The sequence below is a fragment of the Rhinoraja longicauda genome, chromosome 34 (assembly GCF_053455715.1).
Source record: "Rhinoraja longicauda isolate Sanriku21f chromosome 34, sRhiLon1.1, whole genome shotgun sequence".
NCBI classification, from domain to species: Eukaryota; Metazoa; Chordata; class Chondrichthyes; order Rajiformes; family Arhynchobatidae; genus Rhinoraja; species Rhinoraja longicauda.
In genome coordinates this window covers 19,692,258-19,699,794 of record NC_135986.1, presented here as the reverse complement: position 1 = coordinate 19,699,794, position 7,537 = coordinate 19,692,258, and positions in this window count along the sequence as shown.

Sequence of the window (7,537 nt, the reverse complement as noted above, 5' to 3'; positions counted from 1 at the left end):
AGGTGGCGCCACAAGGTGGGGGGTGTTGGGGTGTGGGGGGTTGGGAAATTGGGGGAAACTTTTTTTCAATCTCTTACCTCGGCGGAGATGCAATTTTTCTCTGTATCGTATCTGCGTCCCCACTGCGGCCTAACATCGAGGAGTTGGCGGCCTTCATACCGCGGGCATGTCGCTTCATGTCGCGGTAGGGCCTGAGGACTTTAACATCGCGGAGCCTGCGATCCTTTGCCGAGGATCGACTGTGAAGAGCTCCAACCGTGAGGCCTGTGGACTTTAACACCATGAAGCCCGTGGTCTGGTAAGAATAGGCCGACTCAGGAGCTCCATGCCGCGGAGAGTTTTTCAATCCGTCCCGACACGGGGAGTTTCGATCATCCCGACTCAAGTGCCTCGGACAGTCGGCAGCGGCGCCTGCGGACGGTTCAACAGCCACGACCGCGGTCGAACAAAGAGGAAGTTGATTGAACTTTATTACCTTCCATCACAGTGAGGAATGTGGAATCCGCTGTGGTGGATGTTTATGTTAAATTTTATTTTATATGGCTGTGTCTTGTTGCTTTTCACTTAGTATGGCTGTATGTAACCTGTCGTATTAGTGAATGTTTATGCCCCTACACCGTGTTTGGACCTACACCAACGAATGCTTTGAATACGAAGCCATCTAGACCAAGAGTGTTTCTGGTTCTTTTTCACTACTTTCAGGACAAACATCGCATCATCACCAGACGGAGGCAGGAACTGTCTTTCCGCGGGCACCGGGTGTTTTGTCATGAGGATTTCAGCGTGGAGCTGGGGAGAAAACATGCAGCTTTTAGGGAGATAAAATCCCTGCTCTACAAAAAAGGGGTTTGGTTCGGCCTCCTGTATCCTGCCCGGCTCCAGGTCACTCATGAAGGAAAAAAACACTACTTCGATACACCAGAAGCTGCCAAAGAGTTTTACTACTCGTGCTGGGGAGATGATGGCCGTGATGAGCAATGACTTTTTAGGATATTCATATGGCATTGGCACAGCCTCTTACGTCGGTAAACTGTAAATTTTTGTAATTGTGGAATTCGATTGAGCTGGATTGCCATGCCGCTGAATCTGATCAATGAGTCAAGGACTTTCAACCAGCGAAAACGTAAACGTCTAGAATTGCTCTCTGGGGTGCAATTTTTATTCCTTTCTTTTTTGTAATGTTTTGCTTAATCTGTGTTATCGTTAGCCTATAAACCTCAAAGGGAAAGGTAGAACAGACAACCGTACAATCTTTGAGGAAGGGAGCCACCTTCAATTGGATTTAAAGTTTTAGTTAGGGAGCGCATCGGAAGTTTTTTTGTTTTGTAATGCCTGCGATCATCCTCAGTTGGGGAGGAAGATCTAGGTTTTGGGGGTTAAATGTATGTTTTTTGTTATTGTAAGGGGATGAGGGAAATGTTTTGGGTAATGGCAGCTTACTTTTTGAATATCACAAATGCACTAGACAATTGTTTTTTGTGTTTTCACATGCAGCCTTCGCGTTGTTTTGGATGGCAGGCCCTGGTATGTATTCTTGAAATATGTATTTTAAATTATGGCTAATGGTAACATTGATGGAGGCCATCCTGTGAGGTTTATATCCTGGAATGTAAAGGGGCTTAATGGTCCTGTTAAAAGAGCTAAAGTTTTTTCTCATTTAAAGCAATTAAAAACAGATATATTACTTCTACAAGAAACTCACTTAAGATTGGAAGATCATAATAGACTGCGTAAAACGTGGGTGAGTCAGATTTTTCACTCTAGATTTAATAGCAGGTCCAGGGGTGTGGCAATATTAATCAGCAAAAGAATACAGTTTACACCATCTGAAGTAGTCAGTGACCCTAATGACCGGTTTATTATAGTTACTGGGACTCTTTTTCAAAAACCTGTCGTATTAGTGAATGTTTATGCCCCTAATTGGGATGATGTCTACTTTGCAAATAAGGTTTTGTCATTAATACCTGACCTGAACACGTGTCAGCTAAGCTTTTCGGGAGACCTGAACTGTGCTATTGATCCATTGCTTGACAGGTCTAGTTCCAAGGGGATATCTTCTGTTATGGCAAAGACCTTCTCACTGTTTATGCAACAAAATGGTTATGTGGACCCCTGGAGATTCTTGAACCCAATTGCTAGAAAATTCTCTTTTTTCTCTCATGTTCACCGCTCTTTCTCCAGAATAGATTACTTCTTTATAGACAGCTCCTTTATTCCTATGGTTAAGAAAATTGAATATACTGCCATAGTAATATCAGATCACTGGCCTGTGATACTGGACCTAGATTTTCCTTTAAACATTAGAGAACGACCTCTTTGGAGACTCAACTACCTTTTGCTTTCCAATGAGAAATTCTGCAGTTTTGTATCGGCTAACATAGACATATTCCTCGAGACTAATAAAACCGAGTCGGTATCATGCTCTTTACTTTGGGAAACTTTAAAAGCTTATTTGAGAGGTCAAATCGTATCTTATACCTCATACGCCAATAAAGAACGTAAGAGGGAAATGCAAACCCTGTCACAATCCATCTTGGTTCTGGACAAGCAATACTCTGAGCAACCCACTGCTGAATTATATAAAAGCCGTGCTGATTTACAAGCAAAATTTAATCTTCTATCTATTAACCAATCAGAACAACTGATTCTCAGGACTCGTGGTCTCTATTATGAATATGGTGACAAGGCGAGCCGGCTTATGGCTCACCAGCTGAAGTGACAAGCCGCGTCACGACTTATTCCTCAGATAAGAGACACACACCAAAATATAATAAGCAATCCAAAAGAAATTAATAATAATTTCACAGCCTTTTATTCTTCTCTTTATACCTCAGAATTCCCCTCAGACACAACGAATATGGAACGTTTTTTAGATGATTTGGAAATACCCACTCTTGAACCAGAAGAGGCAGAAGATCTAGATCAGGCTCTTGGGCAGGAAGAGATTAATAATGCCATTATGGCGATGCAGAGTGGTAAGACCCCGGGCCCTGATGGCTACCCATTAGAATTTTATAAGAAATTTAAGGATAAGCTCACACCAGTTCTTTTAGAAATGTTTCAAGAATCTTTAGAAAATGGTTCCTTACCCCCCACCCTTTCACAGGCATCTATTTCATTTCTTCTCAAAAAAGACAACGATCCGACTCAATGTGGATCATATCGCCCAATCTCACTTTTGAATGTAGATGTAAAAATTTTGGCTAAGGCGCTGGCTTGCCGTTTAGAACGCCAACTTCCCAAAATAATTTCAGAAGATCAAACAGGTTTCATTACAAATCGTCATTCCTTTTCTAATACCCGTCGACTGGCCAGTGTGGTTTAATCGCCCAGTGCTTCTCCGCGTCCGGAGGTTGTTATTTCTTTGGATGCGGAGAAGGCATTTGATCGAGTGGAGTGGCCATACTTGTTTAGAGTCTTGGAGAGGTTTGGACTTGGCAAAAAATTTGCAGCCTGGGTCAAGCTATTATATCACTCACCTTTAGCATGTATACAGACAATGAAAAATCTTTTGTACTTAATATAATTGTATTTATTTGTTTTTGCATTTATTGCATATATGTTTGTACGCACCGTCAGGATTGGCTATTTTTTAATTTTGTTGTACTCGTTGCAATGACAATAAATGAATATTATTATTATTATTATTAAATTATTGGCGATCTGAGTATTTTCCATTAACACGGGGCACTCGCCAAGGCTGCCCACTGTCTCCGCTTCTTTTTGCGATTGCAATTGAGCCTTTCTATTGCACTTAGATCAACCACAATATTTCAGGGCATTAGGAGAGGAAACATGGAACATCGTGTGTTTCTATATGCCGATGACCTCCTTCTTTATGTGAGCGACCCTACAGCTAGCATCCCTGCTATTGTGTCATTGTTAGATCAGTTTGGAACTTTCTCTGGCTATAAACTAAACCTCCAAAAAAGTGAATGCTTTCCCGTCAACCCAGCCCTACAGATCCGACAGGAATCCCTGCCTTTTCCCTTATCTCAAGATGGTTTTGTATATCTAGGAATACGCATTACCCACTCTTTTACATCTCTGTTTAAAGCTAATTATACGCCTCAAGTTAGGCAAATGAAAGCTGACTTTGAGAGATGGCGTAGTCTACCCCTTACTATGGCTGGGAGAGTACAGTCGGTGAAGATGACTGGACTTCCCAGATTTCTTTATTTGTTCCAGTGCTTGCCGGTCTTCCTATCCAAGTCATTTTTTAACTTAGTTAACCAATCTATAACCTCCTTTATATGGGGCAATAAGGTTCCAAGGGTTAATAAGTGTACTCTTCATAGAGGTCGTGAAGTAGGTGGACTGGGCCTTCCTAGTTTTATTCATTATTATTGGGCATCTAATATCCAAAAGATATTATTCTGGCTCCACCGACCAGATACAGACTGGTGTCTGCTTGAGTCACAGTCTTGTTACTCCTCGTCTCTTCCAGCTTTAGTATATTCCTCCCTGCCGTTGAAATCCTCTCGATTCACATCCAATCCTGTCGTACTATCCACCCTCAAAATGTTTAATCAATTTCGCTGTCACTATAAGTTCACATCAGCTTCAGTTTTGGGTCCCGTTCACAGTAACCATTTATTCCCCCCCTCTACACATGATTCTACCTTTAGACAATGGGGTTTGAATGGTCTTAAGTGCATTAAGGATTTATACAATGTCAACATATTTGATAGTTTTGATAACCTGTGCAGAAAATATGGCCTCCCACATAATCATTTCTTTAAATATCTTCAGATCCGCCACTTTGCCATGAAAAAAATTCTTCTTTTCCTGATCTCCCGTCTGTCACAGTGTTGGATAAACTCACTCTTACCTTTGCAAATAAAGGACTGATCTCCATATTATATTCTCAATTGATGTCTTTAGGGGATCAAAACATGAACAAAATTAAAACTAGGTGGGAGGATGACCTTGGTATGGATCTGTCTGAGGAATGCTGGACAGAAGCACTGAAAAGAGTCCATTCCTCGTCATCATGTGCAAGATTGACAATAGACAATAGACAATAGACAATAGGTGCAGGAGTAGGCCATTCGGCCCTTCGAGCCAGCACCGCCATTCAGTGCGATCATGGCTGATCACTCTCAATCAGTACCCCGTTCCTGCCTTCTCCCCATATCCCCTCACTCCGCTATCCTTAAGAGCTCTATCCAGCTCTCTCTTGAAAGCATCCAACGAACTGGCCTCCACTGCCTTCTGAGGCAGAGAATTCCACACCTTCACCACTCTCTGACTGAAAAAGTTCTTCCTCATCTCCGTTCTAAATGGCCTACCCCTTATTCTTAAACTGTGGCCCCTTGGGGCTCATACAATTCAAAATTTAAGCAAAGCCAGGCTTGCCGACATATATCCGGGGACAGACGCTGACTGTGACAGGTGTTCCTTCTCTACAGCCAATCTAGCTCACGCATTCTGGTCCTGCCCCAAACTTGGTGACTACTGGACAGTGGTTTTTAAAACCATCAGTGAAGTCCTTGGGGTGACAGTGAGGCTTTGCCCGCTTGTAGCTGTATTCGGCGTAACAGATGGAACTTTGGGTTTAAATGCAAACCAGTCTGACATCATTGCATTCAAATCACTTTTGGCCCGTAGGAGAATTTTGCTGGTCTGGAAATCTACAACCCCTCCATCTGCTGCCGTTTGGCTAGAGGACGTAATGTTTTTTCTAAAACTAGAAAAGATCAAATTTACACTCAGGGGGGTCTGTGAAAAAGTTTTATTCAAAATGGGAAACTTTTCTGTCATACTTTGAGAATCTAAAAGAACTACCCACTGACTGAGGGCACTTGATTGTAGTTGGGGATCTGCCTTTAATTATGTTTTACTTTTATTTATTTACTTATTTTTGTTTACATAATTGCCGATTACCTCACAGGATGGCTGATGCATAATGAATGAGTGTATCCTGAACCATCTGACATGTTGTAGATATGTATGGTCCTGCGCCTTGGAAGAATGTAGATGTTTTGCTGTCAAATTGTGCATTTGTATTTGTGATATGATGTATTGTGAACACATCAGTTGCAAAGGGGTGACAAGGGAGGGTGGGTGAGGGTTATTTTTGTTGTTATATATAAAAAACAAAATGGAGGGGAATAGTACCTGCTAAACAATGTTTCAGAAACATTTAGGCAGGTACATGGATAGGACAGGTTTAGAGAGATAAGGGCCAAACACAGGCAGATGGGACATGTTGGACAGTGTGGGCAAGTTGGGCCGAAGGGCCTCTTTCCACGCTATATGATACGATGAAACTATAACTACATTTTTTAACGTCTGGTGTTGATTTCTAATGTGATCTCTATCTTGTTTCCAGTATGCCTTAAAAGCAGGAGATTTGATTGAAATCTCTCGAAAGCTTGGGTATAAACACTGGGCCATCTACGTTGGACGTGGAAACGTCGTACATTTAAATTCAGGTAAAAGCTGTTCACTTTTTTTCTCCTATTTAACATGTTTTGCATTGAAGACTTCTCTGCCCACGCGTGATTCAACCCATACCAGGGATACTATCAGATGATAAATCTGGGCGGCACGGTGGCGCAGCTGTAGAGTTGCTGCCTTACAGTGAATGCAGTGCCGGAGACACAGGTTCGATCCTGACTACGGGCGCCGTCTGTACGGAGTTTGTACGTTCTCCCCATGACCTGCGTGGGTTTTCTCCGACATCTTCGGTTTCCTCCCACACTCCAAAGACGTACAGGTATGTAGGTTAATTGACTAGGTAAAATGTAAAAAATTGTCCCTAGCATGTGTAGGATAGTGTTAATGTGCGGGGATCGCTGGGCGGCGCGGACTCGGTGGGCCGAAGGGCCTGTTTCTGCGCTGTATCTCTAAATCTAAAAAATCTAAATAAAAGACCATTTAATATCTATTCTAGATGGAGTGAGTGGAGTGATAAGGATGGAGCCTCTCACTGAGGTAGCTGGCTGGAATACCTGGCGTGTCAACAATAGTTCGGATGAAGGATGGACACCAAAACCTGTGGACAAGATAATAAAAATGGCTATGAGAATGATTGGATTGAAAGTGAATTACAGTGTGATAACTGCAAATTGTGAACACTTTGTTAATTTAATTCGCTATGATGAAGATATATCGTTTCAGGTAAGTAAATAACGTGGACATAAAGCAATTGTTCTTTGAGGTGCCTGAGATAACTTTGGGGCCTGGTCCTCCAGCTAATAGTTGCCCTCCAAATGCATGGGACATGATGGTACAAGGGTGTTATATGTATAACAAGGGTGTTTTATGTATCCATCGCCTCTACTTCCTTAGAAGGCTTAGAAGTTTGGCATGTCCCCAGAACTCTCACCAACTTCTACAGATGCACCATAGAAAGTATTTTATCGGGAAGCATCATATCTTGGTTTGGGAAACCAAGCTCCATCCAAGACCGGAAGAAATTGCAGCGAATTGTGGACTCATTCTTTAGATATGTTAAGAGAAAAAGATTAGGAAAGACAAATGTGGGTCCCTTGAAGGCAGACACGGGTGAAACTATTATAGATAACAAGGA